This window comes from Chlorocebus sabaeus, chromosome 12 (genome assembly GCF_047675955.1).
Source record: "Chlorocebus sabaeus isolate Y175 chromosome 12, mChlSab1.0.hap1, whole genome shotgun sequence".
Lineage (NCBI taxonomy): Eukaryota > Metazoa > Chordata > Mammalia > Primates > Cercopithecidae > Chlorocebus > Chlorocebus sabaeus.
Genome location: NC_132915.1, coordinates 38060312 through 38084480, shown reverse-complemented (window position 1 = coordinate 38084480; position 24169 = coordinate 38060312). Strand labels below are relative to the sequence as shown.

Here is a 24169-nt window from a genome sequence, read left to right as displayed (position 1 = left end):
TCTCTGTTCTTACAAACAGAGAATGAAATTTCAGAATGTCTGAAATGTTGCCTCAAAAGTGATGCCATCTGCTGTGAATGGCTGCTTTAAGAATCTTCAAACGAGGGCACTCAAATCAGTTGTCATGGGATATCATACTTTTATAATAAGCCAGCTTCCTAAGCATATGATTGTGTGGACAAGGAGTATAAGACACAGGAGAGCCCTAGTGTGATCTTTCAGCTCGTTTTGTGCTCTCTGATTGTATGTCAGTTGAAGGAATTATCTGGTTAATTCCAGCTATCAACAATTTCACAATGCTGTGTCACAAAGGAATCTGACTTTAAGAATCTCACACATAATTTTATTGAAAGTGCTTAAAATGTAATGTATAAAGTTAATATTGCCCCAAATTTCACAAAGAACTTTTTTTGAGACAGAATCTTGCTTTGTTGCCCAGGCTGGAGTGCAGTGGCTCAGTCTTGGCTTGCTGCAACCTCCGCCTCCCAGGTTCAAGCGATTCTCTTGCTTCAGCCTCCCAAGTAGCTGGGACTACAGGCATGTGCCACCACACCTGGCTAATTTTTGTATTTTTATTAGAGATGGGTTTCACCATGTTGGCCAGGCTGATCTTGAATCGTGACCTCAGGTGATCTGCCGACCTCGGCCTCCTGAAGTGCTCTGATTACAGGTGTGAGCCACTATTCTAGGCCCCAAAGAGCTTTTATGTTAGAGAAATATAATAATATAAAATATAAGTTAATATATTAATATGAAATTTATCAGTCTACATCACATATTTTGCATTAGAATGAGCTTTTGTATATTTCATATGTTTTATTTATTCAAGCATGTCAAGTAAGTGACAAACTTTGATAATAATAATTGTTTCCAGTTAATAATGGAATACTCACGACACAGAAAGTGCTTGGTGTCTCATTTATCATCAAAGATAGTGATTTTCTTTAATCCTAACAAGGTTAAGGATACATTTTTATGTTTTTAATTTTGAAAGTTCAACTCTTGTTAAACCATCACTTTCTAGCATTTTATGCCTTTTTTTTTGGCGTGGCAATATTTTGTATTTAACCCAGTAGTCAAATATTGCAACTAGAAGTGGGCTAGTGTGCTATGTCCTTTTCCTGGTTAGTTACCAGATTCTCTGTTCTTCCAGATGTTACCGGGGAACTCTTCAGGAGTAATTGTTTAAATCTGTTGTACAAATAAACAGCTATGTGTTCAGAATGGCTGAATTTATATTGATATTAAAAATGGCCAAATGATTTGAAAGGCAAAATCGTAATTACCAAAGCCAAATTATTTGTCAGAAATTTTATAAATGCAATAAATGTTAATTAGCAATAATTAAATATCATGTGCGTAAGAAACAGTGCTCTTGTAAGCAGCACATCTAAGTATTTGGTCTGTTCTTAGGCAAATGAATATAATACTAATTCAGTAGATCTGATTTTGCATTCTGGAGACTTAACTTTTTGACTGTGTGGCTTTTGCCAGATTGTTTAATCTTTCTGAGTCTCAGTGTTTTAGTCTGTAAAATGAGAATAACCATACTTTAATTACTGTGAGAATTGAAGACATTTGTATATAATCTATGACATTAGCAATGAGGAAGAAAGCTCGTAGGACAATACCTGGCCTATAAGTGTTTCTAAATGATTAAAAAATCTTACTATTATTATTGTTAAAGGCAGTATTATAAATAAGTTATTAAACCAAATTAACCTATTTTCTTCTCTTACCTCTCTGCCTATCCACTACAACTGTAGAGAAAATCAAAGAAGGTGAGGCAGAGAATATACGTTGTAAATTTTCCAGTGGCCACACAAATGTAAAATGCTATCATTTAATTAGGGTGAGGTATACAATTTTATGTTTAAAGTCAATTAAAGTGATATTTTCCAAAGCTTTAACTTTTGGTTTATTGATATATCAAACACCTAGAAATTAAAATAGATAATCTTGATTTATACAGTGTTTCAGAGGTTCTTAATTGTAGTTCAATTGTAATTCAAGAGTTACAATTTAACGGTATCTAAAATGCCCTGAAAATATTCCCGCTAAGCTGTGAGTTATAACCAGGCAATTTGGAAGCTCAGGTTATAAAATTTATGTTTAATGGTATTGATGACACTTTGCCTTTAAAAAACCCCTGAGCAACTAACTGAAGTTTTATTTGATCCAAATTTATCTTGGTTATTATTTCCAACCTGGTGTTAGTTGTCTAATGTTTTGGAGCAAAATCTGGTTATCAGAAATCTTGAAATTCTACCCCTGAGTCCAAGAAGAAGAAACCTATTTGAAATTTAAGATGGTTATTAGAACAGAGGCTAGACACAATACCAACTCCCAGAATCAGTTTGCTTATTAGGTATTTTATGGATTTTACCATTCTATGGAATTGATAGAAGGTGTACCTTATTTTATTGTGTTTTGTTTTATTTTATTTTATTTTACTTTAGAGACAGGGGCTCGCTCTGTCACCGAGGGTGGAGGACAGTGGTGTGATCACAGCTCACTGCATTCTTGAACTCCTGAGCTCAAGCAATCTTTCTACCTCAGCCTTACAAGGAGCTGGCTGGCACTACAGGTGCACACTACTATATCCAGCTAATTAAAAAAAGAAAAACAATTTGTTTTGTAATGACAGGGTGTCACTATGTTGTCCAGGCTGGGTGTGTTTTCTCTACGTCTAAAATATAAAACTTTTAATTGAGAACATAGAACTTCTTTTACTATTTCTAAATACCACTAAAGATAGGAATATTAAAGATTTATTCAACACGATACAGTGTCCATTTCTTATAAAATCCATTGGCTCTGGAGCCGAGTGTCAGATTGTTAAAGTTTATTAAAGCTCTTGCTCATAGCTTTTGTTTTGCTTTTAAGAAGTGAATGTAACTAGCATGAGAAATGTCTTTTAGAAATGGAGTTGCCCTAGTGTGAAACTATGTCACTAACATAAAATGGCCTTCAGATTTAAGGCTGTGATCGATATTACAGCTTCATCATGCTATACTGAAGGAAAAATACTCTTTAATCAAAGGGGTTCATATTGTTCATTCACTTGTTCTACTTACCTTAAAAAATGCTGAGTGGTAAATGCTAGAATTTCTTCCGTTACACTTATAACACAGATGTATCTGAAGCACAGGTTTGCAAAGAAATGGCAATAAAAGATTCAGCAAGATGCAAGAATTCTTTTGTTGTATTCCTTAGAAGGTGGGAAAGAATCTGTTTTTAGAAAGTGCTTGTACTGCTAGGTGAAATTCCCTTTCTTCTTCTCCTATTTCTAAAGAAGAGACTTCAAGAGGCTTTTGTTTATGTAAAAAGACTGAACTTGAGTAATCTAAGATGTTGATATGGAAAGAGTACCTATTTCTCCAATTTTTAAAGGATTTGTACCTTTCTTCCATCTCTAACAGGGTAACAAATGGAGTGTTAATTTAGTTGAGTTATACTTTCTATATGAGTTTGCTAACAGAACTTGACATAAAAGCCTTTGTGAAGAAGCTTGATTGGTTTGGTTACCATGGCAACATGGTTGCATGGAAGAATGATTTCCTGTAGGAACCTTTCCTAAACGCTGTTTTGTGCCCTATAACGATATTGCTAGCTTGCCATCCCTTGTGAGGAGGTGAGAGGAGATCACTTTCAGGGTCAACTTTGTATCTTGTGTTTATAGATTATCCTTAGCAATCAAAAGACTGCTTGGCTCATCTCATTCTTTCCATAGCTGGACCAGTTCTGTTCTTCTGTATACAGTGATAAGAGGAGCCTCTCGCAGACCTTTATATCTTAAAATACACAAAGAAAAAAGTGAATCTAGACCAATGATCATATTCTGTTAAGTGCATTTCCTAAAGCTAATGTGTGTTATGGATTTTTAATTTCCTGCTTATCTTTGTTTGAAATTCTGCAATTTATCAGTAATTTGTCTTGTGAGTGATGTTACTGTTTTGAGGAGACAAAGGGTTTAACTAGTAAATAGATCAGCAGGGGCTTCATTTAAAATTTTTAGTAGTGGTTTGGTATTCTGGAATTGCTGTAAACCCTGAGGCATACATTTGAGATTTCCTTTGTTATGGGGTAAATGTCTGCTCCATTAGCACAGCAATTGTGTACAAAAATGCATCAAATCACTCAAGTACCACCATAGGGTGTTTTTCAGTGGTTAAAGCAGGCTAATGGTTATTTCACTTGTACATTCAATAATAACAGCAGTAAGGCCTATTATAACTATTTTTCTAATCAACTGCATGTTTGCATTTTTTCATTTTCACCCCTTGATTTAAGTCCTTGGAATCAGATACTCCAAAACAGACTTAATGGCTTTAACTAAAGAATTGTATCAACACTGTTGGTACCAGTTATACAGTGACTTAAAAGTTGCCTGGGAGGAATTTTGTGCAGCAGATGAGGGGGAAAAAAACCCCATAATCTCAAACTGATGGGAATATTTTAAAGATTGCAACACATAGCTTCTAACTTTTGACCCCATGATTGGTAACAGAATTTACATATAATAATATGACATGATTATATTGGAGTTTTTGTTTTATTTTGATGAGTAAACGTTAGAATTTAAATTTTTGTAACTGCTTATGGATGCTCATTTTCAATTTCTAAATGAATCCTTTCATCTGAGTTGCCTGAAATGACCCTGCTGGTTAAACAAACTATTGGGAAAGACTGGATCACATTTTGAGCCTAACTCACCTCAGTATTTGTTTTTGTGTATTTGGGATTTTGTGGATTATTTTGGAAGATGTATGTTTTAGTAGCCTACCATTCCCTGTGATTAAAGTAAGCCAGTTAAATTTATGACAGGAGCAGCAGCAGAGGCATGAGTTGAAGACCAGGAAACAGCTTGTATCAGATGTGGAATTTTCAAATGCCTGGTTCTACTCTATATCTCCTTTCCACATTTCTCTCTCGCTGTCCCTTTTCTCAATAAAAATGAAGAGAAAATGAAAAAAAAAAGGAAAGCTAAATTATATAAAGTGATGTCACCTTTAAATATGAGATATGACAATTCTTGTCCACTTCCAGGATTAGAGCCACAATAAAGCTAAGACAGATTTGGCCATAGTTGAGAAGTGCATTTATTGAATAAGAAGAGGTAGTTTCAGACACAATTTGCACATTTGTTCAAAGTTACTGTCTATTGAAATGAACGCTCTTCTCCAGAAAGCTATGTGAATGCACATTATAAATAAAACTTAAGTTTCAATCATGGAAGTCCTCCCCTCTTATTAAGGTTAAGTGTTCTTCTAAGTTAACTTTATGATTTTTGTAGCCTTTGTCTATCTCACACCAGTTGTATAATCTATACTATGTGTATATGTATGTATGGCACCCCTTTTCCAGTGAAGGACCTCACTACTTCTTCATCCTTGGTTATGCTTAACTTGGATGGTTGCGTAATCTATGTCACAGCTGGTTTGTGCTCTCTAACCTCAGCCCTTGTTTTTATCTCTGCCCTTGGATGGCTGTCTTCTGTTTTCACTCACAATTTCAACACATTTTGACTTGCTCGTGTCACCTAGGGTTTCCTCCTCAGGTATTTCTTCTTCCTTAATTTCTTTGCCGTCTTTGGTGCTGTTGACCTCACCCTTTCTGGGGTGTTCCTATGGGTCTCAGCTTCAGTTTTACAGCCACCCCTGGTTTCCTGAGCATTCCTTCTGTGGGTTCTTCCCCTTCTTCCCACCCTCCTCTGTTTCCTTCACTTAAAGCAGTTCTCCGTGAAGATATTCTTGTGTAGTCTTGCCCTCTGCCCTCACTCGTTCTGTAGATATGAATGAGGGCACTTCATTCATAGCTGCATATGAAATTACCATATATGCAGAAGATGCCCTGCTCTATATTTTTAGCCTTGACTTTCTGGCTATATGAAGGACATCAACTTTTGAGTTTCAGGATGGCATCCCTAGGCTCTTAAAAAAAATACTTGCATACAGCCACTTACTATGTATATAATTTGTATTTAGTTCTAAATCAATAAAGTTTTATTGAGCATCCATTATGTGTGAGGTGCTGTGCTCTGGGGAGATACCAAGGTGCAGAATCCATGGCCCATGCCTGGAAATTTAGAGGGGAGAAAAATAAATAAACCTGATTACACTTCAGCGTTGTGTGACAGAGGAAGGCCAAAAGAAATGTGAAAGCACCTAAGAGAAATAACTAACTCAGACTCGGAGGGGCAAAAAGGTGGACCAGGACCAAAGAAGACTTCTCAGATGATATCGTCATTTTCTTTTAAATTTCTTCCTCAGTAAGCCAATTCTTTCTGTGATATTAGACAGCAGAACTGTATTGCTTAACAAAGTAGCTCTGCAGCTCAGCAAAGCATCTCTTGTATATTTATCAAATGAGTAAATGTGGCCCTTTTTAAGAGAAGCAAGCCTCACAGCTCATGACAAAAGAGAGGAGGAAGGCCTGGTGCGGTGACTCATACCTGTAATCCCGGCACTGCAGGAGGCGGAGGCAGGAGGATCGCTTTAGCACAGGAGTTTGAGTTCAGCATGGGTAACAAAGCAAGACCTTGTCTCTAACAGAAACTTTTTAAATTGGCTGGGCGTGGTGGCATGTGCATTGCAGTCACAAGTACCCAGGAGGCTGAGGCAGGAGGATTGCTTGAGCCCAGGAGGTCAAGGCTGCAGCAGTGAGCTGTGGTAAAGGTTGGGAGAAGGAAAAGGAATAGCATGCATTGTACTTGTTCCCTAAGATGCATTGTGTTTGTGCCTTCTTTTTCAAACTTTTGAGGTTCTTTTGAATTCTGATAAGCTATTCCTTTGTGGCTGGTGACTCCCTCTGGTCTCTTCCTCTCCCTCCCCCCACCCCATCACTCCGCTTTCCTCAATGCTTCCTCCTCGTCTGGTCTCGTATGCAGACTTAATGACAGGGATAATTATTCTACCCTCTAGGTCATTAATGAAAAATGTCCACTGGAGCACTGCCCAGAATTGAACACATTGGAGCCCCATTTATTATACTCCCTCTAAGGCTGACACTTTTCCATCAGTAGCTCCCTACTGGGCATGACCTTCCTGGCATTTCATAGCTATGCAGTGTAGATCCTGTTTTCTCAGTTTATTGATGATTATGTCATGAGGAGCAAAATCAAAAGCTTTGTAAAAATCCGAATATAAATTGTGTCTTGCTTCTTCCTTTGATCTACTGGGCCAGTCACTCCATCGGGAGAGATTAGATTATTTTGACAGGATTGAGTCTGCATCAGGGTATGTTACTTATTACTCAAGACTGTTTTCCTTAAGATGTGGGCAGCTAGATCTTTTTCTAAACAATGTTTCTGAGGTAAGTCCACAATCATTACTGTCCTTTAAAAAAAAAGTTTGTATATTTTATTAGCCTTCAAGCCCCACCCAGTCCTCCTCTCAAGAGTTTATAATGTTTGTCACCTTGCTATGGCATTGGCTAATTCCTTTGATACACTGGGCTGAAGGTCAACATAGACTAAAGATTGGAAGGTTGGAACGAAGTCACGTTATTGAACTCTTATCAAATTTTCTCCATTTCCTGCCTCTCTTAGCTGATCTTTCTGAAGTTGTTGCACATGTAGTTTCAGAATGTATTAAATAGCTTTGTCATCTATGGAAATTATTTCTTCCTTTGAGAGTAAAAAGTAAGTGGGAATTGATGGATGTAAGTTTACCAAAGCAGGGAATTCTTAATTAGCAAATACATGGAAACACTACCCAACTATTCCTAGGTCTACAAGTAATGTTATTATTCAAAGAATGACTGACATTGTTTTCTATAAGAACCCATTTATGTAAGTTCTTATGCTTTAAAATATATATGTATACATGTGTAGACATAAATATATATGTATATCTATCTGTGCATGTATATAATTGCTAGAAATAATGTAGCAGCTTGGTAACACAGGAGACCTTTCTTTACTTTTTTATAGAATGGAAGTCTGTTGGGGATCTTGCCATTCTACATTTAGCTTTCCCTAATGAGTACTTATTTTTTCTCTTTTGTTTGTGCCATATGTAGGATAGGAACATGCAGCCTGCTCCTCTGCTATTTATGTTCAGGTATCCACTCAGCTGGTATAAGGAGAACCTTGATCTTTATGGAATGTTTCATAATTCCAGAATTCCCCCATCTGTGTTGATCTCTCCCTAAGCTTCTCTGTTCAGATCTTCACTCAGGCCTCACCCCGCCCAAGTGGATGTCTTTCAGATGGGAAATGCTCTGAGATCGTTAGCAAAAGGTGGAAATATCAAGAAGAGTTTGCATGGGAAACAAGGTGAATTTCTAGGTTGCATGTAAGAAAAATCCAGTTTCAGTGGAACAGCAGATGATGAAATTGAATTACAACTGTGTTGTTTTTCTGGGGGCAAAGATACTTTTCTAGACTTTTTCAGTAATATGAAAAAGCACATATGTTGAGAATATATAATTTTAATAGTTGAGGCAGTATAGCCTTTCAGAAAACAAGTTGTCTTTGTCAGTGATTAATGTCTTTGAGTTATAAGGCTCTTTAGAGCAGGAATTGAGGATGATTGTTCTGTTCCTTAGTGACCTCAGGACTGTTTCTCCTGATTGGGCTTGGGTTATGGTTGTAGCTAATAGAGCTTTGTTAAAAATTATATTCATTTATTCAGTTCCACAAACACTAATGGACCTATTCCATGAACAAATTCAGTTGGCAGATTTTTACTGTACTCCTACCTTCACCCAGGTGCTGGAGATCACAAACAGGTTGCAGAATCTCTCCTCCTTGTGCTCATAGCCTAGGGGGTCAGTGGACTTGAGTATAAATGATGAAATTCAGGGGTGTAGATGCCAGCATCATGGTGGTAGAATGTTGAGCTTCACTGTAAAGGATTGGTACTGGGAAGTTGTCGGGGAAGGATTCTCCCAAACCAGAAAGGAGATGGAGTCCATGAGTGAGATCAAGAATGTGCCCATTAATTGTTTGACCTGCACTATGTTTATAGTTTTTATTAGTTGCTGGAGTAGTTGCTTTTTGTGCCCTAAGTCAGATCCCCTTGGTCACCTTCGATTTCACTCACAGCTGTGATTCTCTGAATGCTGACTGCATCCCGCCTGGGGCACAGTTGTTTCCTTTCTGTTCAGGGCTTTCTCCCAAACTGAGGAAGCTTAGTCAGCACTTCAGCAGGTACAGTTGCAAAGTGTAGTGGAATTAATGCCCCTAAGAAGAACTCATAACCAACAAGGGAAAGGGGCTTGGAGGATAAATGCCCATGCCTTCCCTTATCCACAGGGAAGATTCTGTGAGCCTCTGAGACCTCACGGAGACCCCGTGGTTGATTTTTATTCTTTCTTTGTCCCACTTTTCTCTCTCCTGATTCTTGGAGTTAGTTCTGAAAAAAACTACTTGGAAGTCCTTGTATCTCAGGCTTCACTTTCAGGGTAACCAAAATTCGAACAGTTGCCGACATTTAAAACCTGGAGAATGGCAAATAAAAATTCAGATCTCTACTTCTCTTGAAACACTAAAGACGTGATAACTGTCAGAATATGTTCCTTTAGAGCAATAGTCAGCTGATGCTGAAGAGTGGCTGATTCTTAAAATGAGGTGATCTGAACTTTTTAGGACATCCTAATGCCCATGCAGTCTGGATCTTCCTTCAAAATACCCACACAGACTCTAAAAGCAGGGCATCTTGAGATCTAGGGTAATATTTGAGTTGAGACTTTCAAAGGTAAAGGAGGATAACCTTTGAAGAAGGTAACCAAGCAGGAGGGAGAAGGCTCTACGTGGCAACGGTAACATCATCTCAAAGCCAAGGAAATGGGCATGTCGTTTATATCTCCCCAGGATTTTTTTGTGTGCAATAGTCTACCTTTTTCTTTCCAAAGTCTATCATACTATGGCAAAAGATGGAGTCATTCAATAGGGTTATGCAATTCTGGCTTTCCATCAATTACAAAAAACATGACTATCACCATTGATTAATTGGATCGTTATACAAACAGCCCTGTAGTAGTAAACACCCAGTGTGTGGCAGTGAGGCATATGTTTGTCATATCCATTAGGGGAGCACTTGGGGCCCAGAGGACTGATGAATTGGCCTACATTGTCTTACTACACAGCTGTCATAACTTCTCTGATAGCAGGTGATCGTTCTGCAAGAGCATGTCAAATTGGTGAAATTGGTGCTTATCTCTTATGACATCTGTTGATGGAAGTTCCCTTTTAGGTTTGATCCACACAATGACCTTGATATTCCTGGTGAAGAATAAAGGCTCACAATTATTGTTTTTAGAAGGAGAGACTTGTAGCTTCTGCCTCATACCCGTCATATCAAATTATCAGGCTGAAACTGATAATACAATGAACACTGGCTCTCGACAGCAGTGTTATATCTGCTGGATTTATACGCCGAATAAACCTTCTGCCAGCTATATCATAGAAATCCATGGAGATAAGATGTAGTTAACACCTGGAGTTTTTGAGGTATGTGCTCAGAGACTCTGGTTGTAGACGGTAACATCTATTTCATAATGATATCTTTGAGGACTAAATCTTTAAATTTAAGAAGTGGAAAATAGTGGTTGAGCTGAGAGTTTTACGGATTTCAGGGAGGTGTAAATAGAAAGAAGACAGCTTCTTTGGAAAATGGAAAGATGGTGGATATTGGGTTATTGGCTCCGCTGTTAGGCCTATGAGACGTTGGAGGAGTCAGTCAATCTCTGGAAATCTTGTTTTTCCACTTGTAAGATGCAGATGCCAATTTCTACCCTGGCTACCTTACACTGTATGTCAGAGATTATAAGAAACTTGGAAACACTTTTTTTTGGTTGGCAAAGAACTCTATAAACACACAACGGTGGTATTGTTTCAGTCTCTGAATATATAGATATTATAAAACATTAAAGTGTGGCATTTTAACAACTAGTATTTTCAAGCTTTTGTTTTATGGAGATAGATGAAGTATAGGATGCTGGAACGGGCACCAACCAGAGTTAGGAGATCTGTTTTCAAGTCTAAATGATGTAACAACTAGCTTGGTGACTTTGAACACCAAGCTTTGGTCTTGGTTAGTCTCACTGGACAGTGGTCTCTGACTTTCCTTCCATTCCATTCTTTTGTTCTATGAATAGTGGCTACTTTTATTTGCTTGAGCACGTGTATTCCATCTCGCAGTGTTATTTCATCTTTGTGATCAGGAAGTGTAAACACTGTTCATACTTCAGTCAGCGGTACTTAATTGCATATAAAGCATCTGGGGAGCGTTTTGAAAATGGGTGTTTCAAGACTCCATATCCAGAGAGCTTGATTCATTGAGTCCAGTCTGGGTCCTAGGAATAACTATTACCAACATCCCATTTAAATCTAATGCAGGTGGTCTTTTGAAAACCATCGGTGTAGAGCATATATACATTTCATGTTTTATTAATATTTATTAATAATTTACAAGATCAAAAAGATATTATTTTGATTGTTTGTTATTTTGTATTGAGTCTCCTGCTTTATTTCCACTACCAAATTAGCTTTGCATAAATACATGGGCCAGGATTAACCAGGATTATTGAGTGTTTCTGGGCTTTACTGTAGTGTACTATGGTTTTGCATAGTAAGTCATATTCTTTATGGTTTTATCCATGAAAGCCAAAAAAAAAAAAAAAAGCCTCTAAAATTCTACTGGCACACAAATTTTGTATTTGGAGTTTCATTACAGTCATTTTAGAGTTAGTGAATGTGGGGTTAGCTTAGTGCTTTCCCAAAAGTGCTTACCATGAAAAACACTGGAGACTGTCTGCACAGAGTAGGATTGTGGTGAAGGGAGCAAATGGGAACAGCACTGTGGTTGCTGTTGTTCACCTCTCACACTTCCCATTTAACTAAAGAAACCTCTATTTCCAGCTGTATGGTGACATCCTTGACTCATTTGTGCTTCTAAATCCTAAATCAGTTAGACGTGCGAACAGGATGTTGATGAAAGAAAAAGACAAAACACGATGATACTTTTGAGTTTAAAGTGATGCCAAGGATGAAGAGAAGGAGGAAATCAATTGAGGACTTTCACAACCTTGTGCAAAATGCATATAGCATTTTCATATTGTAGAGCACACGTGTCCCCAAGTAGTGTTTGAAATTTAGTTTTCTAACTTATGTAGAACTGTACACACAAGAGTGAGTACACTAGATTGAATTAATGTATTCAGTGGAATATAGATTCTCTTTAGACCCATTTTGCCCTGTCTTGTCATACATACCACTGTTGCCTACCTTCACTATATATTTTATTAAGGGTTCACCCCTAAGGTGAAATGGAAGGACTGTGGATAAGAAACAAAATTCAGCAAAGAGCAGACCACACTTGTTGGAATTGTTAATAAAATCAAGTTCTGAATAACCATGAAAGACTTTTTGGGTTTTATTTCATAAACTTATATATAAAAGGGTGATGATTAAGATATGAAGTAAGCTCTAACCAAATCCATATTAAAGAAAGCAAAATCCTTAAAAAAAAAAAAAAGCCACCATTCTAAGTTCTTTAACCATTCACAAATAAAATTACCCACACAGAAAACTAGTGAAACTTTCTAAATAATAGTTTAATTCTCTCCTAATGTGTAGTTGCTTTGTTTGATTATAGTGATTATAGTGTTCATTAGTAGTGATTGGGTAGGTAGGTGCAGTGGTTCGTATCTCCAAATAAGCTGGAGTCTGTGAAAACTCCCAGCTTCTATTTTCATCTTTTTAAAGCATTACTTCTCACTTTGTTGTTGTTGTTGTTGAGATGGAGTCTTTTTCTGTCTGTCACGGAGTGCAATGGCAGGATCTCCGCTCACTGCAACCTCTGTCTCCTGGGTTCGAGTGATTCTCCTGCCTCAGCCTCACAAGTAAGTGAGATTACAGGCATACACCACCATGCCTGGGTAATTTTTTGGTATTTTATTAGAAATAGGGTTTCACTGTGTTGCCCAGGCTGGTCTCGAACTCCTGAGCTCAGGCAATCCACGTGTGTGGGCCTCCCAAAGTGCTAGGATTACAGGCGTGAGCCACCGTGCTTGGCCTGCTTCCCACTTCTTTCAGTGTCAGCAGCTATTCTCTTAAGATAAATATTTTTGTCACTGTAATTGTGATAGAACAAAGGCAGTTCCTGGGTCTTCCTACATTTTAGTCGTCCTACTTACTCCTATGACAGAATTAGGTTTTTATTTCCATCGAATAAGTTATATCAGTGCAAATATATTTCTGGCACCATTATAGTAGATCTTAGTACAGCAGCCAAATGGAGGGAGTGTGTTTGAGTACTTAATTTGGGCAAAGTGGTTTTTAAAATATATTCTAAATGTCTTCTATTGAAGCCCCTCTAATCAGATGGAACACATTAAAAAATCAGAACAGAATCTCAGGTAGTTACAGTAGAGTGATCAAGTTAACTCTTAAGCCAACCAAGGTGTGAAATTAAAATATTGGCTAGCCTTAAACATACAATTAATTTCAGGAAGGCTTTGTCAATACTTGCTGGATATTTACAGATAATCTAATAGCATACACTTTTTAAAGCTACATGACTCATAGAAGTCAATGTAAAAGGGGGTAAAATGGTTTTGTTTGAGTGTAGCAGGCACTATTTACATCTCTGAAAGTGTTCTGATAAGAGATAGGTTTGAATCTGTTCATTACATATGAATATTGGTTCTGTGTTTTTTTAAAAAATTATATGATTGCAGTTTGAATTTTGAAATCAATTTACTGGTGATGTCAGCATTTTATAACTCTTGGGAAATGGAGGTGTGATATTTATGTGCACATTAAGATGTGCACATTAAATTAGCTCCTTAAAAATACAAAATAAATAGAGAAATAAATAAATAAATAAATACATAAATAAAAAATGTGTAAGCTGGCCCGGTGGGGTGGCGGCTCCATGCCTGTAATCCCAGCACTTTAGGAGACCGAGGTGGGTGGATCACCTGAGGTCTGGAGTTTGAGACCAGACTGCCCAACATGATGAAACCCCGTCTCTACTAAAAATGCAAAAAATTAACTGGATGTAGTGGTGGTTGCCTGTAATCCCAGCTACTCAAGAGGCTGAGGCAGGAGAATTTCTTGAACCCAGGAGGAGGAGGTTGCTGTGAGCCGAGATCATTCCATTGTGCTCCAGCCTGGGCAACAAGAGTGAAACTCCATCTCGGAAAAAAATAAATAAATAAATAAATAAAAAATAAATAAAAAATTGTAAGCTGTAAATTATATCATTGATATCAAAAAGATTTTCCTATTCTGTCTATATTTTTCTGTTTGTTTTTTTTTTCTATTGCAGTTGAGGTTTATAATGATTTCCCAAAATTGACAAGCCACCGGCTTTCTTACTATGATTATTGTGTAAAGATGACGTGCATAATATTTTCATTTCTGATGACAGGATTGGATTACTCTGATGTTAATGTTGCCTTCAAGGATATGTAGTTTTTAGAGAGGGATCACCTGGTCAGAACTTTCAAGTGGGGAAAACAAGAATTCTAGTTGCAGCTCTAACTTGCTTTGTGGACTTGAGCTCCTGAAATTTTCAGAACTTTAGTTTTCCTACTGTAATTTAGGTAATACCAACCTCATAGAATTGTTAGGAAATTAAGTGGGGCTAGACCCACAAAAGGAAGGGGATCTTGGTTCGTTCTTCTTTCATTTTTCTTATTTTTCCAGATACTGTCTGTGAGGTATAGGTTCTGATCCCATGGCTTTGATCTGATAAGCACAGGTCTCATGAAATGAAGTTCCATGGAAGTTTCTACCAACAGCATGCTGTAATTCCTTCTGAGCCTCCCCTTCTTCTTCTTCTGTTACAGCAGAAACAGAAAAAGCTTTCTAATTGAGTATAGTCACCAGGATTCTCTTTCAAATATAGAAAGCCCAGGATGTTATGAGATCTGGAAGGTGTTAAAACATCACATTAGTCAACACAAGCTATTTTTATGGATGTACCTGTCTTCTCTCCCGGACTTTGAGCTAAAGTCCTGTGGCTAGGGATCATGCCGCAGTTACTCTTATTTCTCCATCCAGTGCACTAAAAGGTGGCCACTCATCAAGGTCTGTGGAACTAGAAAGAAGTAAGAGTTTTAGAGTATTCTGTAAGAAAAAGTTCATGCCACACATTTCTCCAGTTAGGATAGTTTTTTTGGCGGGGGAAGGTGGGGACGGGAGGGGGTGTGTTTGTTTTTCGGAGACAGCGTGTCTCTCTGTCACACGGGACTGCAGTGCATTGGCATGATCACAGCTCGCTGCAACCTTGACCTCGAGGGCCCTGCAATCTTCCCATCCCAGCCTCCCAAGTAACTGGGACCATAGGCATGCACCACCATGCCTGGCTAGTTTTATTATTTTTTTTTGTAGAGATGGAATCTTCTTATGTTGCCCAGGCTGGTCTCAAACTTGTGGGTTCTAGTGATCCTCCTGCTCTGGGCTCCCAAAATGCTGGGATTGCAGGTGTGAGCCACTGTGCCTGGCCAATATAAGTAAGAATAGTTTGTTTTAAAGTGACTATAGATTTGTATTATTAAGAGAAATGAGGGACTGGGCACAGTGGCACATGCCTGTAATTCCTGCACTTTGGGAGGCGGAGGCAGGTGAGTTCAGGAGTTTGAGACCAGACTGACCAACATGACGAAACCCTGTCTCTAGTAAAAATACAAAAATTAGCCAGGCGTGATAGCAAAAGCCTCTAATCACAGTTACTAAGGAGGCTGAGGCAGGAAAATTGCTTGAACCCAGGGGGCAGAAGTTGCAGTGAGCCAAGATGGCACCACTAGACTCCAGCCTGGGCAACAGAATAAGACTCCATCTGAGGGGGAAAAAAAGAGAAATGAGGGACTTCAAACATAGGAAAAAATGTAATGGATATTAAAAAAACAAACACTTTTAGTGTAAGTTTTAGAATATTGTTTATCAATAAATAGATTTTGGACATGACTTTTTGGTAATAGGCTTTTTTTTCTTATTTTTCTGCCAAAAAAAAGGTATTATTATGCATAAGACTACCAAACATGATTTCTTACTTTTTCTTTTTTTTAAAATTTGAGACAGGGTGTCACTCTGTCACCCAGGCTGGAGTGCAGTGGTTACAAGTGAGCCGATCACAGTACTGTAGGCTTCACCTTTTAGGTTCAAGCTGTCCTCCCACTTCAGCCTCCGGGACTATAGGCATGTGCCACCATGCCCGAGTAATTTTTTAATTTTTTGTAGAGCTGGGGTTTCACTATGTTGCTCAGGCATTATAATTTTTATAATATAAATATAAGTATAAAGAACTCAAAGGTTAGAGATAATAATGCTAAAAGATATCATTGCTAAAAGGATCTGAAAAGAGTAGATTACTAAAGGGAGTGTCAAAGAGCTTCCAATTGAGTTTGATTTTCTCATTGGCAAAACTAATTCCATTGATTTTAGTAATCATAGCTATTTATTCCCTCAGGTAATTACATTATAGGGAAGCCTAATAATTATGGTATACATTATTATTCATATTATCTAAGGTGTACGTTTGTTCAGATCAGAGAGAAAAGGGGACTTTTTTTCAGAACCACTTTCAGACGTGTGTACTGATTCATAAATAAAAATAATAACTAACATTGGCTGTAAGATGACCGTATGTCAATTGCTTTACATCCATTATCTTGCGTAGTTCCTTTTTTATTTTTTTTTCTTTCTTTCTTTTTTTTTAAGACAGAGTCTCACTCTGTTGCCCAGGCTGGAGTGCGGTGGCACTGTCTTCACTCACTGCAAACTCTGCCTCCCAGGTTCGCACCATTCTTCTGCCTCAGCCTCCCAAGTGGCTGGGACTACAGGTGCCTGCCACCACGCCCAGCTATTTTTTTTTTTGTATTTTTAGTAGAGACGGGGTTTCACGGTATTAACCAGGATGGTCTTGATCTCCTGACCTCGTGATCTGCCCACCTCGGCCTCCCAAAGTGCTGAGATTACAGGCATGAGCCACCATGCCCAGCCTTGTGTAGTTCTTTTAACTGCCCTAGGAGGTAAATGTAATTATTAAGTCCATTTTATTTATTTAATTTTAGAGCTGAGGTCTTGCTCTGTTGCCCAGGCCAGAATGCAGTGGTGCTGTCATGGCTCACTATAACTTCAAACTCCTGGGTTCAAGTAATCCTCCTACCTCAGCCTCCCAAGTAGCTGAGACTACAGGTGTGTGCCACCACATTCAGCTAGTTTTCAAATTTTTTGTAGAGATGTGATCTTGCTGTGTTGCCCAGGCTGCTCTGGAACCCCTGAGCTCAAGCTGTCTTCCCACCTTGGCCTCCCAAAGCACTGAGATTACAGGTTAAGCCACCACTCCTAGCCTATCTCCACTTTAAAGATGAGGCAATTGAAAGAATTTAAGCAATTTCTCCAAGATCACATATCTTCTGAATGTTAGTTGTGGGTTGCCAGGGCCTTTTCTGAATAAAAACATATGGCCAGGATCTGCAAATTGACCTAGAAGGAAGGAACTAGAATTTGTAACTGGAAATATTACCACTTTTGAGAACTTCCTGCAGGCTGAGTGTGGCCAGTTTTCAGGAAAATCCTGATTTCCCTTAGGCACAGGCTTTGCAATTACTCATCAGTTTATTTGTGCATCTCCTTTCGCTTACTTTTGTGATTCCTTTCTTTGCCTTTGGGGCAGGGAGTGTCATTAAGGAAGGCGATTGTGAATGTTCTTCTACTTGAGGGCTTTTAGGTGTGGCTGTATAGCTTATGAAGCATATTAATGGCGTGAGAGTCAGGGAAGCAACCTCAGAATCCCTGTGACACATGGTATCTGAAGTAGAGATTTCTGTACTGTTTTTTACACTCAGACTTGTACCGAAAAACCTTTCACCAATTCACTTTAATGGATGCATCTATAACAGGGTGTGGGGAAGCATTACTGAGATAATCCCTGTATTTCTTTTTCTAGTTAGAGTTTATGAATCTGTGACTATGGGTGGATGGAACGAGCAGGGCTCTGAAAGAGCCTAAATTTAAAGGGTATATTAAGAAAGTAATTTAATCATTGATGCAGTCTGGCTCCAGTTATGTGATGCTATAAAAAGATTGGCGATAATAAATAATATTTCAGGATTTTCAAAATCTTTACCCTCATCTCATTGAGAGGTAAAGTAAGTGGGAATTATCTCAGTTCACATTTCTCTCCTCTCCCATCTCCTCCCCTTCTCTTCCTTTCTTTTTTAAAAACTGCTTTTCAGTTTCTACAGTATGCAAAGAACTGTGGTAATACCATGAAGGGTTGACATTGAGAGGTCAGGGCACATGACACATAGTGAAAGAAGTAACCTAGGAGCCAGGTTTAATGGGTAACAGCCCCCCATGCTTTTTAAAAAATTATTTATTTATTTATTTATTTATTTATTTATTTATTTATTTATTTTAAATTGAGACAGTCTTGCTCTGTCGCCCAGGCTGGAGTGCAGTGGGTCCATCTCTGCTCACTGCAACCTCTGCTTCCCAGGCTCAAGTGATTCTCCTGACTCAGCCTCCTGAGGAGCTGGGATTATAGGCATGTGTCACCATGCCTGGCTAATTTTGTACTTTTAGTGGAGACGGGATTTCTCCATGTTGGTCAGGCTGGTCTCGAACTCCCAACCTCAGGTGGTCCGCCCACCTCAGCCTCCCAGATTGTTGGGATTACAGGCATGAGCCACTGCACCCGGCCAGGTTTAATGGGCAACCCTTACTTCACATTATCATCAAAATCATTAAAATGTGTTCCGAATGACTCAAATTTTTCCTGAAGATCAGTGAAACAAATACCTAAGCTCCACTTTTAATTCCATGAGATGATGCCAAAATGATCAATATGAGACAAAGGGAAGTTTATTAACTATAGCAAGATTTGAGGACCAATAATTACTATGTGAGTCAATAATAACTGCCAGGGCATTTTTATTTCTGAGTTTATCCTGACTTTTGTGACCCTTTGGAAAGTTCGTTCCTGAACTACCATCTTCATGATCTTGTGTCTCCAACAAGAGAGAAATTGGGAAAGGAGCAAATTATACGTCTGAAAGCTAGGTGTTAGTTTTTGCATATATTATTCCTTGCAAAAATAAACCCACTTTTTAGATGAAGAAACTAAGGCTCAGAGAGATTAAGTATTTGTGTCATAGCCCCACAGCATTGATGTTCAAATGCAGAACTGCCTGCCTAGAATTCCCAGCTCATATATTTATAATATTATTCATACAGTTTTTACTAATATTATTTTCTGAGAAATATCTTTGACCATTTCAGAGAAAAAATGGAATTGTTACCGGAAAGGGGTCCCAATCCAGACCCCATGAGAGGGTTCTTGGATCTCCTGCAAGAAAGAATTCAGGACAAGTCCATAAAGTGAAAACAAGTTTATTAGGCAAGTGAAGAAATAAAAGAATGGCTACTCCATAGACAGAGCAGCCCCAAGGGCAGCTGATTGCTCATTTTTATGGATATTTCTTGATGATACGCTAAACAAGGGGTGGATTATTCATGCCTCCCCCTTTTAGACCATCTAGGGTAACTTCCTGACATTGCCATGGTATTTGGAAACTGTCATAGTGCTGGTGGGAGTGTAGCAGTGAGAACAACCAGAAGTCACTCTTGTGGCCATCTTGGTTTTGGTGGGATTTTGCTGGCTTCTGTACTGCAAGCTGTTTTATCAGCAAGGTCTTTATGACCTGTATCTTGTGCAGACCTCCTATCTCATCCTGTGACTTAGAATGCCTTAACTGTCTGGAAATTTAGCCCAGTAGGTCTCAGCCTCATTTTATCCATTTTACCCCATTCAAGATGGAGTTGCTCTGGCTCACATGCCTCTGACAGAATGGCTGCCATCATGTCAAATAGAATCAGTTTTTAAAAAATATACATACATTAAAAAAAGGAGCCAAAAAAAAGTCATTAAAATTTTGGTGTTGAGCAGTCATCAGAAAGGCATGATGCATGCACACATATATTCGTATGTACTTATATGTGGAAGGCAGGGAAATGATGAAGTGATGATTACTATTTATCACACCTTTGTGTCCATGAAAAATAATGGTAGTGCCGTCCTGTGCTTGTATACTTTGTGTAACTGATGGATATGAATGTTTATCCTCATTAAAAAATTACAGTGGCAGCACTATATTTATTATTTCTAACAGAATCTTACTGATATTGCTTGAAAACAAATTTTTTTGTGTGTCTGGGAAAATCTGCCCTGGATTGACTGAGGTCACATACCAACTTTAAAAAAAAAAAAAAAAAAGTGTGTGTGAGGGTTGGGGGATCAAAACATTAACAGTGTAATTAAGGAAGGAGGATTTCTTTGGAGAATTGGTAGAGTAAATAAGAGTGACAGACATTCATTACAGAATGTATCTAAACATAAAAGAATAATTCTTTTCATAAAAGTTAATTGAAGCTGGCTACATCTGCTATACCATCTTTATTAAGGAAGGCAGAAGTTGAGAGGGCAGCTGGAGTTTTCAGTTGGTTGCTAAGACTTTGAGCTTGATTTCTGGAAAAAAATAACAAACTTCTTTGCTAACATTACAGATGCTAGGAGTCTGCAAGGTAACACTTCCTCCCTCTCCCCTGCTTCCTGTCAACCAAATGTATTCCTTTTCTTTTCTTTTTTATTACGCTGATGTATTTAGTACTTATATCTTCCAAACTGGACAATTCCAGGTCTCTTCCAGCAGGGAAACTTTAAAGAACCTCAGGGGTCACCCTGAGGCAGTTCTCTTTAATGAATTCTGAGCTGCCTCCAGGAATTCATTCTTATACCAACTACAACAAAACTGAAACACTTTCTAGCATTATCTGCACTAGGGTTCCTTGAGGAAACCTTTAAGGACAATGAACTGGGACGTGATTGCTACCAGACTACTGGTGATAATTATCTGTGTAAATAAATACGTGCATTTATTTTAAAACAGACAAATTTGAAAGAGATGTTTCTTACAGATAACTGTGGACTCTGACATGTAGATAAGGAGTATTTTATTATAGTACCATAGGACTATAATTACTATTAAATAAAGCGATGCATGTGAAATTAATATAGTATCTAAAAATATGCCCAGTGCATTATCACTTTATTGGATCTTTTTATTAATCCTCGTAATAACCCTGTAAGGAAAGCAGGCTGGACTTACGCATTCAAGCTGTACATGTGAAAGCGAGGCTCTGAGTTGTTGTTGTGACTTCTATGAGAAGTAAACTACAGAACTACAGAAATGAGACTAGGACCTAGATACTTTGACTTATAGTTCATTGTAAATTTATATCAATGAGAAGTCTGTGACTAAAATAACTGTATTTATTATATATGATCACCGAAGCACTAGTAGGAGCCAGTATTGCAGATTAAATGTATTTAACTACCTGTAAACTTCAAGAAAGCTCAGCTTTCTTGTATGAACTGCAGAATTACAGCTCCCATGATCAACACTTAACATAGAGTAGGTGCTTAATAAACATTTGTTAAATGAATGGATGAGTAAAAAAGTCACAGCTTTTAGACGATATGCTATGCTAGCTTTCAAATGCAACAGGAAGCTATTCTTTATTAAAGATGATTCAGAATGATTTTGGTAGATTTAAACATCTTCCATTTATAATCTTTTTCCTGTTAGTAAATATCAGAACTTCTCTGCTGATTTACTATGCTTAGGCCAGCAAACCCAGAATTGTTTGGTTTTCCATTCTCTAAATAATCCCCGTTTGAAAACAGTATTATCTGCATTCTTGGCACAGGGAATGGTAGGATGGCACTTTGGTATGATTTAAACCGTGAAAAATTTTTCAAGTGATTTTTTATCTTGATTATTTCTTAAAGAGTTTCTGGAGAACTGGACTTAATGATCCTAGGATTTACCCTACATGATTAGGTTGTTTAGTTATTTTATTTAAAATTCTAATGTATTAAGATTTGATTGGGAAAAGAGACACCAAAGAAGAAAAATGAAAATTTGATTCACAGATCTATACTTAGTCACATAAAATATTCTAATTATCATATAATGAAGTAAAAAAGGAGAGAATTCCATTCTATAAACCATAAAGGGTAGAATTCCATGTAAGACCAGCATGAGACTTTGAGCTTTGAGTCAAGTTGCCATTTGTCTTGTAAGATAGTTTCTGTTAAGGTTCAGGTCAAAGGATTGCTTAAGTCCAGGACTTCGAGGCTGCAGAGAGCTTGGGTGACATATCAAGACTCTCTAAAAATGGAAAAAAAAAAAAAAAAGAAAGATTCTGTTAAATTTATTCTCTGAGAGTCTGTACTGTTCTAGACACTAAAGTGAATAAATATAAATATGAGAAGACACATTCTCTACTCTCGAGGACCTCAGAGTCCAACAGAGAGCCAAAGACAAATATGCAAATATCTTCAGTACAAAGCATAGTGGGATAAATGGTTCAGCTTTTGCTTCTTGTGAGGTCAGTGAGAGGAAAATCACATGTAGTTGGTGGATGAGATAGAGCTTCACAGATATGGTAGTGTTTGAGATAGTTCCAGAGAGATTTTGCTGGGTAGTGGGATGTTTGATAAGCAAGATAGAACACTGTCGTAAGGGATCTCAAGGACGAGGCGATCTTCATAGTGTGTGATGGTGCAGAAAGGACTTCTCCTAACTGCATCATATATAGCTTAGCCATCCTTTTTGCATATCATCAAGATTCTGTGTGTTGGCACCGAATAAACAAATCAAAGTTAAGCCATGTATTTATTTGATAGCTTTGGAAAATGAATTGATGGTGGAAGAGTTTGGAATTCATGACTTTAAATGAGCTTTTCGTATTATTGTACATTATAGTTATGGTGAGAAGAACTGGGAGTAAATCTCTTAACCGTAAGACAATCTTATGAGGATTTACGTTCATTTGTAGCTTGATTTTACTTTATTTTATTTATTTTTCATTGGGTGGGGGGCTTTCTGGCAAAAACTAGAAAGCCTGCTAGACAAATTCGAAAAGAACTGTAACACTGTAGCTTGAATTTATTTTATAACATGGTCAAATTTTGTGTGCTCTAAGTCTCTTGAGTATATTCTAATAGTAAGGCGTATCATGTGACAGCAGTTTTCAGTTTATCCCAAATGGTTGGGGAATGGACTGTTCCAATTAATCTAACATTATAGTAGCTAAGAGATTACAGAAATATTTTACTTGGGTTATTCAATTCCATAAACTAAAAAAAAAAAACACAAAAATTTTAACACAGAAAATACTCTGAATGTAATTTGAATTGAATTTTATATTTAATTATTTAGAAAGCTCTTTCAAGTTCTAGCGATGTTTGAGTTTACCAATGAAAGTGTTTGTTATCCTTTATTTTCTAGAAAATAAATATGGGCACTTGGCATAATTCTGGATTAAGGAAATTTGAATTTCTCAACCAGAAGATCACAGCTTCTGTGTTTGGTCTCCTACATAAATCTATTACGCGAATAAAATAGAAATTGTACTCATTTTCAAAGCCATGATTATCAGGCACGTGATGATTTGATGTGATAAGTTACGGCTTTTAAGTTACTGTCATCCAAATCAAAAAGCCATAGATAACTGCAGAGTTTTTAAGAAATTAAATACTGGGAGGAGAGAGACAGTTAAATTCCATATTTCTACTTGATAGTCACAAGTACTCTGATGACTGATAAGTGTCGTAGGCTGTGCAATACTAACTTACTCTAAGCTACTGATAAACGTAATTCAGTGGGACTGTTCTTACATCCCAATGTCAGCCCACTGAAGAACATTTTGTATTAATGGCGAAGGTCAAATGTTTCACAGGCTTCCACTAGCCCCTATTAGAGAATACTGTTCAGTTTTATATATTTAAATATTTAACCCCCCCAAGGAAATTTGAAATATTAGATTCCAATATAATGAAAATGTACTTAAAACTTGGCAATTAAGAATCAGGGCAGTTCATGTCTATCCTTTCATCTGTAAGTTTTTAAACATACAGATATAGATAAACATATATATTCCTAAACATCTGTTGGCCTATAGCATTTTCTGCTTTGGCTACCAACAGTATGCATAGATTATTTGGAAAGGCTTAACTTGATATGTTTCTATTACACACCTAAACCTGCCTTTGTGGTCATCATGTTTCATCATTTGGCACTTAATTTCTTCAGAAATGTTTTCTCACTGAAGTCAAAAGAACTTTGCTCTGTAATGTAACTGTAC

General features: G+C 37.6%; 1 protein-coding gene and 1 non-coding gene across 32 annotated transcripts in view; one reads left to right on the top strand and one right to left on the bottom strand.

Moving 5' to 3' along the window:
• Nucleotides 1-24169, top strand: part of PTPRD (protein tyrosine phosphatase receptor type D) — a 2332079-nt gene that overhangs the window by 1823152 nt on the left and 484758 nt on the right. The gene's annotated exons all lie outside the window — the stretch shown is intronic.
• LOC119624589 (U7 small nuclear RNA) lies at nt 22900-22961 on the bottom strand. Its single transcript, XR_005240748.1, has one exon. It is a non-coding gene; the product is annotated as a U7 small nuclear RNA (small nuclear RNA).